The sequence below is a fragment of the Schistocerca gregaria genome, chromosome X (assembly GCF_023897955.1).
Source record: "Schistocerca gregaria isolate iqSchGreg1 chromosome X, iqSchGreg1.2, whole genome shotgun sequence".
NCBI classification, from domain to species: Eukaryota; Metazoa; Arthropoda; class Insecta; order Orthoptera; family Acrididae; genus Schistocerca; species Schistocerca gregaria.
Genome location: NC_064931.1, coordinates 156,380,576 through 156,402,728, shown reverse-complemented (window position 1 = coordinate 156,402,728; position 22,153 = coordinate 156,380,576). Strand labels below are relative to the sequence as shown.

At 42.5% G+C, this 22,153-nt stretch overlaps 1 protein-coding gene across 19 annotated transcripts in view; it reads left to right on the top strand.

Annotated features, from left to right (window-relative positions):
• Window positions 1-22,153, top strand: part of LOC126297424 (inositol hexakisphosphate and diphosphoinositol-pentakisphosphate kinase) — a 507,792-nt gene that overhangs the window by 321,986 nt on the left and 163,653 nt on the right. The gene's annotated exons all lie outside the window — the stretch shown is intronic.

Sequence of the window (22,153 nt, the reverse complement as noted above, 5' to 3'; positions counted from 1 at the left end):
GCCATTCTGTACGTTGTCTTTCTGCTGTAAGCGTGTGCTGTTCACAACGTGCAAGTGTGCTATGGACAACATGGTTTATTCCTTAGAACAGAGGATTTTTCTGGTGTTGGAATTCTACCGCTTACAACACAGTGTTGTTGCAACAAGACGAAGTTTTCAACGGAGGTTTAATGTAACCAAAGGACCGAAAAGCGATACAATAAAGGATCTGTTTGAAAAATTTCAACGGACTGGGAACGTGACGGATGAACGTGCTGGAAAGGTAGGGCGACTGCGTACGGCAACCACAGAGGGCAACGCGCAGCTAGTGCAGCAGGTGATCCAACAGCGGCCTCGGGTTTCCGTTCGCCGTGTTGCAGCTGCGGTCCAAATGACGCCAACGTCCACGTATCGTCTCATGCGCCAGAGTTTACACCTCTGTCAATACAAAATTCAAACGCAGCAACCCCTCAGCGCCGCTACCATTGCTGCACGAGAGACATTCGCTAACGATATAGTGCACAGGGTTGACGACGGCGATATGCATGTGGGCAGCATTTGGTTTACTGACGAAGCTTATTTTTACCTGGACGGCTTCGTCAATAAACAGAACTGGCGCATATGGGGAACCGAAAAGCCCCATGTTGCAGTCCCATCGTCCCTGCATCCTCAAAAAGTACTGGTCTGGGCCGCCATTTCTTCCAAAGGAATCATTGGCCCATTTTTCAGATCTGAAACGATTACTGCATCACGCTATCTGGACATTCTTCGTGAATTTGTGGCAGTACAAACTGCCTTAGACGACACTGCGGACACCTCGTGGTTTATGCAAGATGATGCCCGGCCACATCGCACGGACGACGTCTTTAATTTCCTGAATGAATATTTCAATGATCATGTGATTGCTTTGGGCTATCCGAAACATACAGGAGGCGGCATGGATTGGCCTCCTTATTCGCCAGACATGAACCCCTGTGACTTCTTTCTGTGGGGACACTTGAAAGACCAGGTGTACCGCCAGAATCCAGAAACAATTGAACAGCTGAAGCAGTACATCTCATCTGCATGTGAAGCCATTCCGCCAGACACGTTGTCAAAGGTTTCGGGTAATTTCATTCAGAGACTACGCCATATTATTGCTACGCATGGTGGATATGTGGAAAATATCGTACTATAGAGTTTGCCAGACCGCAGCGCCATCTGTTGTTGACAATTGTAACTACTGTAATTTCGAAAGTTTGTCCGCCTGAAAATGTACTGTTGTCCCAAGCATATTGCAACAAACGGTGTATTTCTATCGCTGCTCGTTTAGTTTGTATTGCCATTTCAAATATACCGGTCATTTTTGAAACACCCTGTAGTTCCAGTATGATGGAAGTATGGGAGTTGTGGACAAAGTTTAAACTAATTATAAATCACACTCTAGAGAAGTATGCCAAGTAAGTGGTTAAGGATTGGAAAGACCCACTGTAGTTTAATAACCAAATTCAGAAAATGAAGATTGTTACTTTGTAGATTCAAATAACAATGCAAAAATGTTGACAGGAAAAAGTTAGTAGAAATATGGGCATCTATAAAAAGATATCAATGCATGAAGAGTAAAACTTCCACCAGCATAGGTTAGCAATTCTTGCCAAGAATCTATAAACTTTGGTCCCACATAAAGTAACTGAGTGAGTTGGAGGCTTCTATTTAGTCACTTGTCAACCAGCCTGAAGTGACAATAGAAGACAGCAAAAGAAAAACTGAAGTTTTGAATCTTGTGTTTAAAAATCATTAAAAAAATCATTGCTACAAATATACCATTGTAACACCACTGCACAAACTCCCATATGGAGGACATAGAAATAGACATCTGTTGTGTTAAAAAGCCGATGAAGCAACTGAAAGCAAATAAGTCATGAGGTCCAGATGGAACCACAGTTCAGTTTTGTAGAAAGTAGTCTTTGGCTATTGTTCCTTACTTATCTTGCACTTACTGTGAATCTCTTGCTCAGTGCAAATTCACAAGCAGCTGAGGAAAAAATCACAGGTGATTCCTGCACATAAGAAAAGAACAGACCGGTACAATTACAAGTGAATACCCTTATGTCAATTTGCTGCAGAATTCCACTGTAATAAATTTCCTTGAGGGCTTCTATTCACGAATTAAAATCGATTTAGAAAACTTTGTTTGTGCAAAAATCAAATGATCAGTGGATGAAGGACAATTGGAAGATTCCATATCCCTAGATTAACAAAAAATGTTTGAATATTCTAGATCCCTAAATTTACAGAAAATGTTTGACATAGTGCCACACTGCAGCGTGTTAATGAAAGTCTGAGCATATGGAATAGTAAACAGTAGAGGTCCATTAAGTGAAATAAAAAGCAGATTTCAAAATTTTGGAATTTGAAAATAATTTCTCTGATCAGTCAGTGTTAGATTCATGACACTAAATCTGTTTTCTCATTCAGTCATAGATATAGTTATAATTTTGTCGGCTTTCACAAGTTCTTTCACAGAAGTTGGACTGTGTTGTGGCTTTGCTTCATAGATTCTAAAATCCTTAACTAATGATGTACATGTGTTTTCACATAGTTGAAAATACACCTTCTTACACAAATGAGGGATTGACATGTCACCGTAACACACACATTCATTTCTGAATTTATTATTACTGCACAGGCACTGCAAAATCATATTGATCCACTGACAGTGGGTGAGCTGCTTTTATTTAAATAGTCTCCCATGTACCGGAATATAAATGACAGATGTATGACCACAGATTGTAGATACATGCTTGCAACATATTGAAGTTTGTATCTGGCCCTGAAGCATGCTCAGATAGCCCAGTGGTAACACTGCCACTCGTGATAAATGGGAACTGGCGTTCGAGTCTTGGTCCGGCATAAATTTTCATTGTCATCATTCCATTATACAGTTCATGGTTGTACATATTTGCAACTGCAATTACATTTCATGTCTTTTACTATCATCTGAATGTGCAGTAAGTCACCTCTTTTCAGGTTTTCTTAAGGATGCCAAGGACTGAAGAAGTTCTGTATTCCGTAAAGCATGATAATACTTTGCAGAATTTCTAGGCACTCATAAGGCACACTAATTCCATTATAAGCAACCACTTGTCAGATATTTTATCAAATATAGGTTTCTCAAGAATTGACTGAGAACCATCCTGACTCAGTTTTTCAAAAAGGTGGGAATGAGATTTTTCACTTTAACAAGAGCTCGAACAGCAGTAAATGATGAATCAACTCAGCATATTTGAAAAATGTGGCCTAGTTTTAATATCTGAAAAGATAATACCTGTCAAAAACCCTTTAGAAGTCTCTGATTTTTGGGACTATGAGGAAACACAGAATATAAAGAGTCTCAAAAAAGTCCATATTTGGCACACATCTGTCAATCTGTCACATCATTCACAATGTCATGGGCAGCTAGATCCATTTTGTGGTTCATACAATGCACAACAATTATGTACTTACGTAAGGAAGTTTGCAAGATTCTTTTTTTATTTCTTTTCATACAAATGTTGATATTTTGGTATGCATGGTCAGAATGAAATGTATTACTGACTGAAAACCATTAAACTTTTATACTTCAGTGTGGGACATGATGTGAACGATAATTTCTGTCTAGCTATTACAGATCTCAACAACAAAGTACTTGTGATACATTTACTTGATATTGCTTTCCCCACAACTTTTCACTTTTACTCATGCATTTTTCTTTGTCTTTGTTATGTATTATTTCTGTGCAGTTCATGTGTGATGTGCACTTTGCATAGTCACGAATTTTATCACTTAGGTTTTTGGCATTATCACCAGCTATAAACACATTTTTGACATGCTATCCACCTTAAGTTTGCAAATTATTGAAAACTCTGTTTTAGTGTAATTTACAGTCAGCCACGGTTTAGTCTTATGCCATTTTTGAAAACTTGATAAAGCAACATAATTTCTCTTTATAGTTTCAAACCTACTGCTACTCCCATTCCTACCATAAGACTTCTCTCTGTTTTTAGTCACCAAAGATTCAATACCTTTCTGTTTGTTAGCACGATAAGTACCATTTTGTTTTTAAATTCACAGTCTGTTTTAACTCTCTTAACACCATTGTTAGTATCCTGACAATCAATGTTTGCACTAGTTTTCAGTAATACACTGCTCTTATGGACTGATGAAATTTTATTTTGTTTGAAAAACATGATGAAATTCCATAGTTCTTACTGACCTGCTCCCTGGTAACAGGCATTGGAGCTGACAACAGGAGAATGACGATTCAGTTTGAAATTTTTAAATACGTAACACTTTTTCCAGAATTACTGAGCAGGCATGTTAATTTTAAAAGAGTAATATTCAAATGGGAATTCCTGGAGGGAATATGATATTTTTTCCACATATCTCTAATGAGAAAATTTAGGAAATCAGCATTTGTGACAGGCGTTCCTACTGCCATCACCACAAATCTTGCCTAAGGACTACAGATACATGGTAGGGGAAACAATGGCTTATACAGAGGCATATAAACAGTTGTTCTTCCTCCACTTCTTTCAGAAGTGGAACAAGAAAGACAATGACTAGCAGTGGCAGTAGGTAGCCTCTTCGATGAACCATATAATGGCTTGTAGAATGTGTATTTAGAACTATTAACAGTGAAAGACATATTCCTTCTTACTGGAATTTAGTTGCCCGGACAGGCAGGTGGTAACAGTTGAAGGGGATTGGGGGTGGGGGTGGGGGGGGGGGGGGAAGTGAGACATTTATGTAAAATATCTTACCTCCATTGTGTGTCATGCCAGGTTCAGAGATTGTGGAAATGGTATACTGATATTTGTCACATTATTGTTTTAAAATAGTCAGTGTCTTTTGGATGTTTGAGAGTTCCTAGATTTTATTCTGATGCCAGGTTTTACCATCTGTCTTTCTTGTGTTCATTTATTCACCAATACACAAATACTTCACTAAATGTCATGAGTATACTTTTTGCATGCTATCTGTGGAATGGAGTGGAAAAGATGGAAAATTATTCTGGTGCACTATTCATCTCCTCCTCTACAGGGGCATGTGGCCTATTCATTACAAATATAGATGTACACTCCTGGAAATTGAAATAAGAACACCGTGAATTCATTGTCCCAGGAAGGGAAAACTTTATTGACACATTCCTGGGGTCAGATACATCACATGATCACACAGACAGTACCACAGGCTCATAGATACAGGCAACAGAGCATGCACAATGTCGGCACTAGTACAGTGTATATCAGCCTTTCGCAGCAATGCAGGCTGCTATTCTCCCATGGAGACAATCGCAGAGATGCTGGATGTAGTCCTGTGGAACGGCTTGCCATGCCATTTTCACCTGGCACCTCAGTTGGACCAGCATTTGTGCTGGACGTGCAGACCGCGTGAGACAACGCTTCATCCAATCCCAAACATGCTCAATGGGGGACAGATCCGGAGATCTTGCTGGCCAGGGTAGTTGACTTACACCTTCTAGAGCACCTTGGGTGGCACGGGATACATGCGGACGTGCATTGTCCTGTTGGAACAGCAAGTTCCCTTGCTGGTCTAGGAATGGTAGAACAATGGGTTAGATGACGGTTTGGATGTACCGTGCACTATTCAGTGTCCCCTCGACGATCACCAGAGGTGTACGGCCAGTGTAGGAGATCGCTCCCCACACCATGATGCCGGGTGTTGGCCCTGTGTGCCTCGGTCGTATGTAGTCCTGATTGTGGCGCTCACCTGCACGGCGCCAAACACGCATACGACCATCATTGGCACCAAGGCAGAAGCGACTCTCATCGCTGAAGACGACACGTCTCCATTCGTCCCTCCATTCACGCCTGTCGCGACACCACTGGAGGCAGGCTGCACGATTTTTGGGGCGTGAGCGGAAGACGGCCTAACGGTGTGCAGGACCGTAGCCCAGCTTCATGGAGACGGTTGCGAATGGTCCTCGCCGATAAACCAGAAGCAACAGTGTCCCTAATTTGCTGGGAAGTGTCGGTGCGGTCCCCTACGGCACTGCGTAGGATCCTACGGTCTTGGAGTGCATCCGTGCGTCGCTGCGGTCCGGTCCCAGGTCGACGGGCACGTGCACCTTCCGCCGACCACTGGCGACAACATCGATGTACTGTGGAGACCTCACGCCCCACGTGTTGAGCAATTCGGCGGTACGTCCACCCGGCCTCCCGCATGCCCACTATACGCCCTCGCTCAAAGTCCGTCAACTGCACATACGGTTCACGTCCACGCTGTCGCGGCATGCTACCAGTGTTAAAGACTGCGATGGAGCTCCGTATGCCACGGCAAACTGGCTGACACTGACTGCGGCGGTGCACAAATGCTGCGCAGCTAGCGCCGTTCGACGGCCAACACCACGGTTCCTGGTGTGTCCGCTGTGCCGTGCGTGTGATCATTGCTTGTACAGCCCTCTCGCAGTGTCCGGAGCAAGTATGGTGGGTCTGACACACTAGTGTCAATGTGTTCTTTTTTTCCATTTCCAGGAGTGTATGTTACAGTCTGAGTGAATGGACTCTTTGTGATGTTGACCCAGCTGATAGATTAAAGCTATATGGTGTAAGTTACTTATGAAGATGTAAGAGACTGGAGAATACTTCATCAAGAGGGTCATTTGAACAAATCTAACGACGAACCAATAGTTTCAATTTGCCAGCCTCTTCTTTTTTTCCTTTTGCCCCTAACACAAAATTAAATTCTCTCAGCTGACATATTACTGATGTTTGTATTGTTACTTAAATAAACAATGCTGTCCCATTGTAGTAATCTTCAGAAAATTCATCTCAAAGGATAGACGTACAAAGAGTATACATGACTTTATTGGAGATTTTCATGGGCTGTGCCTTTGGAGTTACTGTATGATCAAGTGAACATAACATTGTAAAACTGATGACATGCTTGAGCAATTGATAGTTGTGGTGGTGGTGGTGGTGGTGGTGGTGGTGGTGGTGGTGATAGTTGTAGTTGCAGTTGCAGCAGCTGTAAAGACTGTATTGCATACAGTGTACCATGAGTACTTGATTGAAGGTGAATTACAGGGTTAATGCTCACTCTGGCATCCTTTGATAGATTAGCAGAATCATTTCCTCCAGATCTTTCAGCTGGTCTAAGTGATGTACCACAGATATCTTGCACAAGAAGAATTTCCTGAGAGTTCCACCACTAAGACCAGGATGATGGTTAGTGAGTGTGTAACCCTCTGCTGATGTGCTCAGTTCCAGTAATGTGCCAGGGACGCTTAGCTCGGTTTCACGAAATCTTGGCAGTACCTGCCACTAATCTATCACTACAGATTTTCTTCAGATATCAGATATTGTCTGAACATATTCATTTGTTGATGGGGACTAACATCATTGTTGTTTACTGTGTGCCAGGTGGTTATAATTAAACTAACAGTTATAATTAAACTGATAGTCTTCCAAGTGCTACAGTGCAGTCTGCATACATTGCAGGGCACTAGAACATCGTAGGCATCGTAGGTATGTTCGTTAATTGATGTGCTCACAGAGTATGCTGGAAAAAAAAAAATATTTCCTTTTTTTGCAACCAGGTGAAAAGATGATACTGTAAGCAGTCATGATGTAATGTGGGTGCAGGAAAAGGGGAGGAATAAACAAACACTTGATAACAGTGGTTCCAGCACATTTATTAGGATATGGTCACAAGCTACAAGACATGTTAAATATAGTCTCCTGACTAAGCAACATGCATGGTACAGTCAACAGTTGCTCCCAGCATATCTGGTGTAATCAGAGTGATATGTTGTATACTGTCCTTCAGATCAGTTAGTCCAGATACATTTCTGATAGACACTATCTTTCAAATATCTCCACATCCAGAAGAAACATGAATTTAGGTCGTGCGATCTGGTAGGCCACACATTTTCAAATTGCCTAGTTACTGAAGATTTCTCAAAGCAAATCCTTCACCTGAGATTCTTCAAGCTTTCGCAGTGTATGTGTTGTAAATAGTCTTCACAGGTTTGCTGCCAGATGACATTTGCAAATTCCAAAATATTTCCTCATATCTAGCCACCAGCAAGATTTAAGCGCCTGAAGATGTTGGACAGTTGCTCCAAGGAAATATTGTGGAATTTACACAATGTCTTCCAGCAGCAAACCTGTGAAGAATATTTAAAAATCTTTCACCTGGCAAGTGACATGTGGTGTCACCCTATCTTGTGTGAAAATAGTGCCATGCACATAGTTGCATTCTTGCAAAGCTAGAATCATGTGGTGCACAAGGAGGTTTATAATGTGCAGATGTCACTGTACACATAAAAGCTGATTAGTTATCATGTCACGGAAGGAAAACAGACCGAGAATGAAGGTACTTGTGAAACCACCCACAGAGTCACATAAGCTGAGTACTGTGGTTGTTCTTGCACAACATGTGGTGGAGTAGATCCCCATATGTGACAGTCCTGTGCATTCATGGTACAACACAGATTAAAATGTGCCTTGTCCATCCAAAGAATATTTCCTTGCCATATTTCATCCATTTCCACTTGTGCCAAAAAAAGGGGGGGAAGTCATAGCATTTTAGCCTGTCTTTGGGCTTCATTTGGTGCACATTCTTAACCTTGTAGGGATACCATTGTAAAATATGCTGCAAAATGTTTTGAGTTGTTGGCCAGGGGAGAGAGAGTTCTCACAACACAGCTCGATCACTGGCTGCAGAATCTGAGGCATGTGGTACATGGTCGGCTATAGCTACAGCAAATTAATCAACAACTGCCATGGGAATGGGCCACTTCCCTCTCCCTGTGCATTCATCTGCTTTTTCAAATCTCTTGGTCATATTCTTTAGCCAGTTTATTGACATGGGGTGTCTCTGCAACTGTTTCTGTTGGTGATATTCCTGCAATGTAGCACTGCTATTGGTGCCTTGGGGAGTATGCAGTAGAAACTGAACTGCACATCTTGAACTACAGCAAAGGTATTGTGATTACAAGGATTTGGTTGACATTCCCAAAGAAGAACTGAAAGCTGAGTGGACCCAAGAAGGCATTATGATATGCAAAACATAATGGAAAGGGTGGATGGCGATCTAGTGAAATCAGACTCATTCTTACTGTCTTTGAGCTCTATGGAACTTCTAGAGTATATCAAGGCAGGTTTTCTTTGCCTAAGCATCTGGCCTTATGTCCCCAACCCAATGCCCAGTTTTAAGTACCAGGCCTTTGGGCACACTACTCTTGGTCGTAAGGAAGAAGCCACTAGAGGCAAATCTGTTCAGGCCATCCACTCTGGAGTCAGTAGTTAATCTCCTTCAAAGAGTGTAAATTACTTTGGGTATCATACTGTTTGCAGTGGGGACTGCAGTGTCTTCTTTGAAGAAAGGAAGATACAGGAAATTAAAACAAGAAATCACACCCTGTATGGTGAGTCCAAAAACATCTATAAGCCCATGCAAGCCCCCATGTTCGCTGTCTCCTGTACTTCTGTCCTTAAACAGCCAAGTCAGAAGGCTGATGCTGCTACATAGGAGGTTGCTAGTGTAAGCGCTAGTACCTGAGTTTGTCACTGCACTTGTGCCGCTGCAGTTATTTCAAAGCTCACAACTCCTCTCAGAACATCAGAAGAGGTCATGGTGGCTGATGTTCCAGAGCTCCCTGCTCATCAAGAGATTCAGTCTAGTCCACTGTCCAGCACTGCCACTACCAGCTCTGTGGTTGTGACTCTGAAGCCTCTCCATGCAAAAAATCAAAGTTCAAGGCAAAGAACCAGCTGCTGACAAGCGACAAGAAGTAAGCAGACTGACAATGTGGACTTTGCTGTCTCTTACATCTCTCACGATTCGTCTTTGTGTCTGACAGACCTTGATTTTTGCATAGGGCTTTTGTCTCACCCCAAGACCAAGCCTCCAACCAATATGGGCTCACTTCCCTGGCAGAAAGACACAGTGAAAGTGGAAGCCCCATGATAAATGGCTCCTTTATTGCAGTGGAACATGACTGGGTTCAGAACACAGGTGGAGGAACTGAAACTCCTAGCACAGTGATGCCCCCTGTGCTTGTGTTTGCAGGAAATGCAGTTTATAGTTTCTGATGCCCCAGTAAAATGGGGCTGTACGTTTCATTGCAAGGATGACGTGATTCAGGAGAGGGCCAAGGGAGGTTGTTGCAGTGTTTGTCAGTCACACACACCACTCCTGTGCCCCCCGCTTGCTTACTGACCTACAAGCCATAGCTGTTCATGTGGGTTAGAAGATCACTGTCTGCTCACTGTACTTATCTCTATAGGATGAGATAGACACTGAGGTTCTCATAGACCTTATAGAACAACTCCCCCACCCGTTTATCCTACTGGATGGTTTCCTTATATGTAATGTATTATAGGGATCAAATTATACTTGCCGTAGGGGTCGACTCTTGGAGAACATCATGTTGTATCAGGAGCTGTGCATTCTCAATATTGACAATTCCACTCATTTCTTGGCTGGTATTGGGTTGTCCTCAGCCGTGGACCTCACTCTCCACCCTCCAGCCCTTGCAGACTTTTAGTGGAAAGCAACTGATGACCTTAATTCCAGTGACCACTTCCCACCGTAGATCCATCTTCTGGGTGGAGCACTACTTAAACAGACGCCATCAAAATGAATGATCAGCAGTGCTAACTGGATGCTGTTCAGCCAGTTAGCTGTGTTGGGACACTGCGACCACATCCAGGAATGGGTGGACCACATCACACCAATGATCCGTCGTGCCACTGACTTATCCATCTCAAAGTCCTCACGACACCTTAGGAGGCAACCTGTACCTTGATGGATCGATGAATGCCGCTCAACAATCGGAAACACGTGTTTGGCTCTTCGACGGTTTAAATACTGCCCAACACCAGACAACCTTCATAGCCTTTTGCATCATGAAAACCAAGGCTCAACATGTTATCAAAGAGAATAAGAAAGGGTCATGGCAACCACTCCCAGACTCCATTAACCATTCCAGTTGTGGTATAAAAGTAGGGAAGTCATCAAGAGGATTTCTGTCAAAATACAGTTGTTTCCCAATAAAAGCAGTGCTGAAACAGGACTGTCAAAACAACACTCAGAGACATCACTCAGACGATGTCAGCATTTTGCCACTGCCATGTGACTGTAGAGGGGGCAAGTTGGAATTCTGATCCAGCTATTCTGAGTCTTACAACTGCCCTTTCTGCATGTGGGAGCTGGAATCAGCACCCAGTCACAACCAACTCCTGTATTGCATGCTCCAACATTTTCCAACAGAATCTAAGGAAATTCCTCTTCAGTGTTTTAATTTCATAAGGCAAACAGGTCACTTTCCCATCTCGTGGAGAGAGACAGTTTTCATACCTCTTCTCAAACTGAGAAAGGACCACACAGGTCTCAGTAGTTACTGGAGTGTTACCTTAACTAGATGTGTAGGAAACACCACTGAGAAAATGGTTAACCATCATCTGGTCTGGTTATTGGAGACCAGGCATCTCCTTTGCTGCTCTCAGTGTGGATTCTGGAGTCTTTCCTATGTAAACATCACTGTTTTGGTATATTCTTTGACATCAGTAAGGCCTATGGCACTACTTGGAGACACAGTGAATGGGTCTTTAGTGGCCACATCCCCGTCTTCATACAGTCTTTCCTGTGTAAGCAGTTGTTTGGGTGCTGAGTTGGTGTCTTGCTGTTGGATCATTTTGAGCAAGAGACTGGTGTCCCTCAGGGCACTGTTTTAAGTGTTACCCTCTCTGCCATAACCATCAACAGTATCATGTCTATGGGAAGGAGTTCTGTACAGTGGTCCTTATTTGTGAATGATCTTGCAGTTTTCTGTTCCACTGCCAGTGTTGCAACTTAGAAGTGCAGATGTTAGTGGAATCGGCTGCAAGGGTAGTAATTTTAATTTACCTGACTTGAATTTGAGGGCTGCCATTTTACATTTTAAAGACTCAGTGACTGAGGTTTGTGGTTCTCAGTTTTGACTTCAATCTGTTGTGGTTATGAAACCTGAGAGATCTGAAAGCCAGAACCCAGAAGGCACTTAGTATCATAAAGTGTCTTAGCCACAGGTCATGGGGAGTGGATAGGGTGCATCTGCTCAAGTTTCATAAGGCTTTAGTGCAATCGCAGCGCCATATGAGTGCACATTATGTGGATCAGTGAGGCTCTCTCATCTGAAGATTACTGACACTATCCACAATGAGGGGTTAGGTAGGCAGGCCACAGGTGCTTGTAGGACCAGCCCCATACCCAGTATCTGTGCTGAGGCTGGAGAGCTGCCACTCACCATGCTATGGTATCTCCTCAATGCACGTCAGTCATTTAAGTTCCACACTGTGCCAAATTCACCAGCACACCATACTCTTGCTCATCTGTCTTTGGAATGCCATTTCTCCAATCTTCCATGGTGCAACAAGGCCATTTGGGATCAGCATGCACCATGCGCTGGTGTCACTTGATGTGGAGGAAGTACAACCTCAACTCCACGATTATAACTGCCTGCCACGCTGGTTACTGCAGAAGCCCGGAGTGATTTTAGAGATGCACACCTGTGTATGCTTTTAATACATTATTTTATGACATTTTAACCAAACACTACACCTCTGCATCTCTATTAATGGATGGTTCAAACAGGGGGACTGTGTTGCTTGCTCTTTTTTTCCCCCAATTGTAGCCTCAAGATCTGACTGCCTCAAGACCTTGCTATCTTTGATGCAGAATTATACTCGACCTTGCAGGCACTGGATCAGGTGCAGCATGTTTAGAGTGCTAAGTTCATTGTCACTTCTGATTCCCTGAGTGTCCTCCACTCCCTGCAACACTTTTACTCAGCAAATAAAGTAGTCCAGAATATCCAGGACACCCACCTACGACGACAAAGGCTGGGGAATGAAAGTGCAGATTTAGTAGCTGAGGAGGCATGTCACAATCCTCAATTAGTTAGTATATCATCCCCCTGCATCGTATATACTTACTGTTGAGGTACAAGAACAGTGGCTGGAACTGATGGATAATAAGCTGTGTCTCATTAAGTCCACAATATGGTTGTGGCATACCTCCTTCCAGCCGCACCAACAGCATGAGACCCCCTAACACGTTATCATATAGTACACAGCCCTACAATGCATGGCTTCTCACTCTGGAGAGAAAACCCTCCAGTGTGTGGTGTTATGGCATACAGATCACAATGCACTACGTTTTACTAGACTGTGTTTTATTTTCAGACCAGAGGGCAGACTTGAAACCTATTTTAGCTGACAATCTAACAAGTGTGTTATGAGTTTTAAAGTCTTGCAAATTGTCTGACTTGTTTGCCAAAATTTTAGGTTGCCACTTTAAATGTTTTATCAGGGTGGCTGCCTCATCTGTGTTTTCGGTAAGTGATCAACCAGCCACATATTTCTGTGAATCTCCTTTAATTTTACTCTAGTCTTTGTTATATTTTATTTAACAGTTGATGCACATCTCCCCATTTGTGGTATTGTTTTCCATGTTGGCAGCTAGTGTGATTGAGCAGGTGATTGTGGGTGTGATTGGGAGAGTGTGAGTGTGATTTTATTTCAATTTGTCTTTTAGTTATTTTGTCATGTTTTCTACATTTTAACCATCTTCATTTCAATCGATCTCCGTACAGGTGCCGATAACCTCATATCCCCTTCTGACCATCCTGATTTGAGTTTTAGTTAATTTCTGCGAATCACTTAAGGCATATGCCAGAATGGTTCCTTTGAATGGCCACGGGCCATTTACTACCCCATCCTTCCTTAATCTGAGATTTCACTCAGTCTCTAACGACCTCATTGTCACCAGAACTGTCAAGGCTAATCTTCCTTCCTTCCTTTTTATTTACTGCATCGATGGCTGAGATTTTGTGCTCGCCTCTGTGATTTCCTTTAAGGCAGTCCTCATATATGTATTTGCGTTTGCTTTTTTTTATACCACTACCCACTTGTTCCATTAGGCTAGTCAGCCAGCACAGAGAATGGTGGTCCATCTGTCACCCTCCTGAATTTGTAGTAGAAATGCACCTATCCTGTAACCGCTAACATTGGTATGAAGTCCCATCTTGGTGTTCTTATCCTGTAATGCGAGGACTGGAGAGGACGTTAATACTTCCTTAAGGGCAAGGGAAGACCTTTCTTACACCTCATTTAAGGAAAATTAGTCGTCTCTCTGCTCTAGTCCTTACAAGCGACAAACCTTGATACAGAAGACTTTTCAGTGTTAATCTTGCTTCCATCCTTTTCGTGTACTGCTACGATGACAGAGGTTTCATCCTCGCTGCTGTATTCCAGCAAGAGAGTCCTTAAAAGGCTGCCCATAGTACAAGTATATTCCAAGAAAACAGTTGTGATGAGGAGTCAGAAAATCTGTGACTGCCATTATTTTCTTTGCACTGGGACAGACTCCATCACCATTTATTAAGTGCCCAGAGGTTGTTATTTATTGGATGACAAACAAGTGTTTTTCCAGGTTCAGGCAGAGGCCTGCAGTCAAACACATTTCAGCAAAGTTGTCAGGTGGCTTAGACATTCTTCAGATGTCTTTGAAAAAGTGACATCGTTATCCAGATACTGAAGACTCGTTGTCCAATTAAGGTGCTGAAGCAGATTGTCAATTGTATTTTCAAGTGTACTAGAGGATTATGCAGTCTGAGTGGCATAACTTTGAACTTGTAAGGCAATCTGTTTCTCAGTCAGCTTCGTCAAGATTGAGTCGCAAGTAATTTGTCTCTGTGTCCGTAGTTGAGAAATACTTTGCTCCTTTGATGCAGTTCAGCATGTTATCAGTAGTTGACACAGGAAAGCCATGTGCCATCCTTCTTCTTCACAAGGATTGCCAGGAGAAGACCAAGCACCTTCTGTAGGTTCAATGCTGTCATGTACCAGCATCTTCTCCACTTTGTCCCTAATTAGGCATTGTTCAACTGGTGGCACCCTACATAAACACTTGCTAATTGGGGTGATCCCTACTGTTGATGTAGTGTTTTGCCGTGGGCCACTTGATCTCTGTTCTCTCCACCCAAGTTTTGAAACCAGCTGAAAATTTGTGTGGAACATCTATCATTTGCTGACATTGTTCCTCAGTCAGGCCAGATCCCGCTGGCATTTCTAAAGTGGCATTGTCCCTTGCATGGTCTGTGGTGGTAGTGGAGCATACTTCTTTGACAGTGGCACTAAGCTGCCCTTTCTGGACGAGTTCAGCTGTTTCTATGCTCATACCTTGAGGGATGAGTTGTGGCTACTTGTGACAGTGATCCAAAGTTCTTCTTGACCACTTAGAGTGGTTATGGTTGTCACTGGCATGTAGCTTTTTGCAATTGATGAATGTTTTACAGTTTAAATGAGCATCTAGATTGACAACTTGAACTCATCTCATTGATGATGGCTGGATAACAGCATCTTCAGTTTCAAATAGTCACTCAGAGCAATATTTTTTATGTTTTGTGTTGTAATAGCATTGCTGATTAGGATCTCTAATCTCCCACAGTCTATGACTGCTTGTGATGCCTACAGAAAGTTGTATCTGAGAATAACATTGTGACTACATTCCACTAAAATAACAAATTCAGAAGGCTGGGTTCTGTCATTGATAATTATTCGCACAACACATGTACCTATCGCTTGTACAGATTTCCCATTTGTGACCTTCAGCACAATCACTTTCATATCACAGAACATAGTCTTCCTTAGCTGGCAAAGGTAAGCATTCACCATTACAGAAAAAGATGCTCTGGAGTTGACTAGCCTCGGACATCTTGATGATTGTTGTCCACAGAGGATTGTCATCTATGATGGTGTCACCTCTATAGATAGTCCCTTGCTTAGTTTCTCTGAATCTCGCTGGTAGGTGAGAGGCTGGTACCTGTGTATGGCTACATGAAATATGTAAAGCTTGTTGGGGCATGATCTCATCCAGTGTATCATGATTTGCTTCACCCCACATAACAACTATAATTGTCTGCAGTTGATGGGTGTCAATAGAACTACAGTGATGGTATTCATTGACCACTAGTCTTCTTTTTCTGCAGTAGCATACAACATATCCAGGGCATCTACCAAAAAAACATACTGGCATGTGGTTCTCTGTCCTCCTAACGTCTGTTCTGCTGGGCATTTGTGTAGGAGTTGATAGTACCTGCAATGATCAGATGCTTGGTTGTCGTTCGACAGCTGTATTGTACATCCTAGTCTACAGTCTTCTTCCTGGCAGGTTCAACTGGTAGTGAAGAGTGTAGTTAAAGATTGATACACTGATCAGCCAGAACATTACGACCACTGACCTACTATCACTGTAAACACATCCATGCAATAGAAGCATCACCTGATAAGCAGTGACTGCTAGAGAGAAACACACATGGTGCATGTGGTATCTGTGAGTGTGCTGTCTGTGTGTAGAATGGCGGAGGCACACAGTCTGTTTGAGTTGGACCGAGGGCAGACTGTGATCGCCTGGAGCCTCAGCATGAGCATTTTGGAAACTGCATGACTTGACAGATGCTCAAGGAGTCCTGCGGTGAGTATCTTCACCACATGTCAAAACCAAGGTGAAAACATGTCCAGACATCTTTGTTTTGGGCGGACACCCCTCATTACAGATTTTGGACATTGCAGGCTGGACATACTGGTAAAACAGAACAGGCAGCAAACTGTGGTGGAAATAACATCAGACTTTAATACTGGACAGAGTACCAGTGTGTCTGAACACACAGTGTGCCAAACACTTCTAACGACATGCTTGCGCAGCTGATGATCCGTGAGTTTGCCAATGTTAACACCATGGCATCAGCTACTGTGACTGAAATGAGCACATGACCATTGGCACGGCACATTGGTGCAGTGGCAGAGCTTTGCATGGTCTGATGAATCCCGGTACCTTCTCCATCATGCTGATGGAGGGTGCAAATCCATCATCTTCCGAGGGAAGAGCTTCTTGAACACTTGACCAATGGGATGGCGGTGGCTCGATTATGCTCTGGAGAACATGCATGTGGGCAGCCATTGGTCCATTGGAGCTCCTGCAAGGCACCATGATGTCCAAGGGGTACCTTACACTGGTTGCAGACAGTGTACACCCCTTCATAATGACCACATTTCTCGACGGCAGTGGCATTTTTGAATGAGATAACGCGCTGTGTCGTAAGGCCAGGAGTGGAGTTCAGGGAATACAGTGATGAATTACAATTGACATGCGCCCCCCCCGCACTTCCCCCCCCCCCCCCCCCATCCCCCCTCAACTCACCAGATCTGAACCCTGTCAGACACATCTTGAATGTGATTGAACATGGTGTCAGAGCTCATCATCTCCCTTCCCAGAATTTACTGGAATTAGGTGACTTATGTGTGCAGATGTGGTGCCAACTTCCTCCAGTAACCTACCAACGACTCATTGCTTCCATGCCATAACATGTTGCCACTGTTACCTGTGTCAAAGGTGGACATACCAGCAATTAGGTAGGTGGTCATAATGTTCTGGCTGATCAGTGTACATCTCTTCTTCAACATTATCTATTGCCCCCTGATATATGGGGCTAACATTAATGACTGCTATCTCTTGCATACTCGATGTGACAATTCTGCAGCCATAAACTGCTGTATTTCTTCTCTCACTACGTGGTGTATTAGAGGCAAGGTCATGATGGTCTTCCACAACTGCCATAGGAACCACATTTGGGAGTTGATCATATTTCTTTCATGTAACTCTTTTCTGTTGCATTTTGTTAAAGTGCTGTCACCATGTGATGAATTCCTTTGGTTGTTGTGATGATATCCTTTACCAGCAGAGCTTGGTAGATGTTTTCAGTGACTCCTTTCACCAAAAGTGAGCTTTTGTTGGCTTTTTTGTATTTGGATTCATAATATGGCATAGGACCAAAACATTCTATGTGAAACACTGTGTTATTTCCAAGGATTTTGGACCCAGTTCTTCAGTTGTTCTTCCACTAAGTGGCCTTGCTACTGATTGTCACCAAATGATTTCTTCAGTTTGGCCTGAAATTTGTCCCAGCAAATGAACTTCACTTCATTGTTCTCAAACCCATCATGTCATCCCACTTGTTGTATTCGGTAACTCAGTCAAATCCTGCCAGCCATTTTGTTGAATCCTGACCAACATCTCTTGAAAACGCTGATGGATATCTGATAGGCCATTGACTTACTGCTGTTTTGGAATCCATTGGTTTTCTGAATGTACGAACTGTGGGAGTGATGTACTGCTTGTATTCCAGCACCTGTCCATGTAGGCAACAGTTTTTATGTTGCCTAATTGGAGCCACAGTGATGTAGATGTTTTGGAGTACCTTGTATCTCCACCAATGTCTTGTTCTCACAGTAAAGTCCAAATCCAAAAGTGTTGTCATCAGAGTGTAGAAAGAAATGCAGTTTGTTAGTGTGTTAGCCTGTGATGCTAATTGTTACACCACATTTCTCAGAGTACAGTTTGTGGCAATATTTTTAAATGCACCATCTACAATTCAGGCCATGTCTTCCAGCTAATGAAGCCTAACTTACTAGTAGTACATAGTTCACCATGTCCACACAACAAGCAGACAGACTGAACTACAAGCATTTCTACCATGGTAGAATCCCTGTGGTCTTAAACAAAATTAAAGCTTGAAACTGAATGCAAAATATTTAAGAAACTGATGTCAAAGGAGTTAAACTACTGGTGTTATTTTTGTGATAAATCTGATGACTTTCCTGATGACACAATGGACTAAATCTGTCTGAGGGAACCAGTGTGCCACTCATCCAATCCCTCATCTTTCATAGTTTCCCGATTCAGCAGAGGGATAAGGAGAAGAAGATGCAGAAGGAAATACATTGTCAATGAGATGGTCCTCATACTGCAGTGCCATGCTGAATGTTTGGGCCACAGTCTAAGAAACTAAAACTCTAGGTATAGAGGTGATTTTATTTTCTTCTTCTTCTTCTTCTTCTTCTTCTTCTTCAACTAATGCATTTTAAACTCTGATAACCATCCACTTAGGCATTATAGCATACACTGCATGGATGGTATTGGAGTTAGGGCCAAAGGTGAAGTAACTGTCTCTGCAAATAACACATACAATGCCTCTTCTGTCCCCTTACGTACATACTTTGATACAGTTGCTACTGCAGATACCGTGCCATAATGAATAAAAGTATCCTCCTTCTAGATACTTCCACAAGAAACTTTCGACAAGGACGCTCTCATTGGTCCTGGAACAAAAGTCCACTGTCCACTCCTCTTGGTAACAACTTCAACACACTAGATCATGGGCATTATTGTCTACTTGCATGAAGAATCAAGTTTCCTAAAAGCCTTGTGATATCTCAAGAGCAATGTATTAGGTCAGTTCAAAAAATTCCAGAACATTTATAATTTTTCGCCTGCAGTGTGTTGGAGCAAAATGTGATTGGGATGCCTGCGCGTACCTGTGTTTATTGTGTAACTGCTGTAAGTTTCAGTGTTGTATGTCTGTTAGTTACTGTTCAGTGCCATGTTGAGTAGAACATTGTGTAACACAATTCGTGTATTTTGAGATGGCAAAGTTAGAGGAGCAACGCGTCTGCATTAAATTTTGCCTGAAACTCAAGGTAACATTTACAGAGAGACACCAAATGGTACAGGAAGTCTATGGTGATGAGTTCTTAAGTCATACTCCATATTAAGAACAGTTCATATTGTTCAAAAATGGCCAGACGGAAGTTAAAGGTGATCCTCATTAAGGGCACCCGTCGATGTCTACTGACAACGCTCATGTCAGGAACATCAACAAAATTGTGCATGCCAATCAAAGACTGTCTGTCTGAGAGATTGCAGAAGAAGGTAGCATTTCAGTTGGAGCATGCCATGAAATCCTGACACAGCAGCTAGGAATGCGCTTTGTTGCCACCAAGTTCTGCCCACGGCCCACTAGCTGAAACTAGAGAGACCTTCACCTTGCAATCTGTGAAGTGCTTTTGGATCACGCGAATTAGAATGAGATGTTCCTTAAGAGAATCATAACTGGTGGTGATGTGTGGATCTACAGTTATGATGTTGAGACTGAGGTTCAGTCTACACAGTGGATCGGAAGGTTTTCAGATACCAAAAAAGCTCGTCAGGTCAGGTCAGGTCAAGTCAGGTCAGGTCAGGTCAGGTCAGTTCAGGTCAAATGTCAAAGCTGTGCTGATAGTTTTCCATGACTTTCAAGGATTAGTTCATCACAAATTTGTGACACAGGGACAAACTCTTAAGCAATGGTACTATTGGGACGCATAGCAATGCCTGCAAGAAAATGCAAGAAGGAAACGCCCTGAAATGTGGCTCTTGCATCATGATAAGACACCCTGACATTCATCCCTGTTGGTAAGTGACTACTGCACAATAAAGGAAATCACTGTGCTGCCACATCCTCCATACTCTCCAGACCTGTCCCCTACAGACTTTTTTATATTTCCATGTTGAAAACCCTGTTGAAAGGATGAAGATTTGGAATGATAGATGAGATAAAAGAAAATTCACAGATGGTGCTTCACGCAATCCAGCAAGAGATGTGCCAAGACTGTTTCTGGAAGGGGAAATGACACTAGGAGTGTTGTATCAGTTGTGGAAGGAAGTGTTTCAAACGAGACCTTTCACAATAAGTAAAATATAAGCATAGAAAATTTTTGTAGACAAAGTTCCGGAATTTGTTGAACAGATCTTGTATTCATAACACAAGTGTCAGTCTGTATCAGCACTGCCACAAGGTCACATTCTGCTATTGACACCTCATTGATCTTTAACTCTTCTAGATTCTGATGAGTTGGCAGTAGCAGCTGATCTCCATTCCAGTCATTACATGCCAAGTGAGATTGCATCTACCAGACAACAAATCCCAAATCAATGTCCCTAAGATTGTGGATCAGCAGAGCAGTCTGGGCATTGTAATGTCAGTTGGATAGTATTTGTCAGGAAGTTATCCAAGACTAAGTGAATCACATCACATGCATGATCCATCCATTCCAAAGTCCTCAGGCCACTTTTACTAAGCTGTGTGATGCAGGGGTTAAAACATTGGTCTTGCAGTTGAGATGATGGTTCTGATCATCATCCGGCCATACGTATTTAGGTGTACCTAAACGTGAAAATGCCTTTGGCCACTCTTTGTGGGTGTAGGAGATATTGGTTGTATAATTCAACAACTTGACTCACATGAATTCTGCTAACAAAAGGTTTTTCTATTAAAGACAATGTAAAATATCTTTGCGCAGCTCCATAAATGAGGCTTCAGTGAGCATGTGCCATATCCACACGTTTGTTCCTATCCAAAAACTATTTTAGGTGCCAAATAATTGAAAATCTGTCAGAGATATTTGAACAGGATGAGGAGTCAGTTTAGGAAGTATTCTAAGTGTGACCTTTTTTGTCATTCAGTAGTATGACACCTGTTGTACAATGCTCCTTATTTGTAAATGATTTTTAAATCTTTTGTTCCTTTTCCAATCTCTCTATTGCAAACTCACCTACAAAGCACACTAAATTAATTTGATGAGTACACTAGAGATACTGATTTAGAATATTATGATTTATCTGACCTGTCTAGAAGGACACCTTCCTAAGCGTGAAAAATTTTGTTAGGTCTCAGAGTCTAATGTTTGATTCCAAGCTGTCATGATTACTGGATGTAATGTCCCTGAAGGTAGTGGATATACTGTACTGCTTTAGTCATAAGCTTGGCGAACACGCTGGATGCATCTGCTTAAGTTTAGTAACGCTTTTGTATGATTCTAATGGGATTGTGGTTGTATATTGTGTGGATCAGTAAGGCTCCATACCTCAAGACCACTGATGCTATAGGTCATCAGTGGATTAGGCTTGCACCATGTGTGTACACAACCAACCCCACAACTAATGTGTGTACTATATTTGTGGAACCATAAAATACCATGCAGTGGCAGCTCCGTGTTGTGTCCCATGGATACAGGTTCTTTGCTGTTCAAGAATTACTAGCTTTGCAAACTGTTGTTCACTTCACCATGGAATCCATTTTATGAGTTACCCATGAGTGACAAACCATTTGTGTTGAATGTGGTCACAACTTAGTGGTGCTTGATAATGTCCATCACCACTACAATGCAATACTTAGAGTAGTCAACACAGATCACTTGTGCCACATGCCAGGATGGTTCCTTCAAAAAGGTATGGCCGATTTTCTTCTCCATCCTTCCGCAGTCCGAGC